The sequence below is a fragment of the Opisthorchis viverrini genome, assembly GCF_000715545.1.
Source record: "Opisthorchis viverrini unplaced genomic scaffold opera_v5_208, whole genome shotgun sequence".
Taxonomy (NCBI): Eukaryota; Metazoa; Platyhelminthes; class Trematoda; order Opisthorchiida; family Opisthorchiidae; genus Opisthorchis; species Opisthorchis viverrini.
This window is the reverse complement of record NW_008751863.1, coordinates 471,117-472,046: the sequence shown is the minus strand read 5'-3', so window position 1 is coordinate 472,046 and position 930 is coordinate 471,117.

The window sequence follows — 930 nt, the reverse complement described above, 5'->3', positions numbered from 1 at the left end:
CAGTCAAGTTTCAACTGCGTTACATTGTTCACTTTCAAATTAGTGATATTTTGGTGACCTTGAATTTCCGTTCAGCTGCACGAAAAACAGTCACCATAGCAGCAGTGTGACCGACGTTTATTGCAGGTAAGATTTTCAGTATAAGACCAACATTGTTTCAGTAAACTTAATTTCCGTGTAAGTTAAAAACTGCGGGTCCCGCTCGTTCGTAATGTTGATTTCGCAGTGCGCTCCCTGTATTCGCACAATGAAGCAGAATTTTCAAAACCTGCCAAGTAGACAAGCAGTTGAGCTCGGAATATCAGTAGAAATTTTTGAGCCTCATCCAGGCATTTCGGTATCCCAGCTATGCTATGAAATTATTCCACCAGAATATTTCCGACACAGTTATGATTGCTCAAGTGGATAATGACATCTGGTGGGCTGCAAAAATACGCGAGTAAACTGAATGCTTCTGGTGTGAGCATACATCCAACGAAATGCAACATTTTGGCGCAAAATGTTTTATTTCACTTGCTAGATTTTTGCAAAAAAAGCATTTTAATACAAAGCCGCCCCTTCTCAGTGCGTATGCCACGTTCACAATTGTTTAGGAAGTGAAGTCAACTAGTTCTGACTACACTTGCCCTCTATATATGTGCGAAGGTAGTGGATTTTCGCCTTAACGAATACATCAAAACAACTTGGAGTTTGGTCGCTTTGTTAGAACTCGCCACGACTCGGTGGGAATTTAAATCTGTATGAAGGAGCTCAGGTTGGCCATAAACAGCTCAGAAAATGAACGAATGATCTGCCTAACAGCGTAATGGACAGCGACCTGACTACTTTGCTTGAATCTCAGCAAGGTATATTTTGCCCTTCTCATCCTGGATCTCCGAGAATTTTTTAGCTATATATAAAGATTTCCACATATATACAGAATTATATATA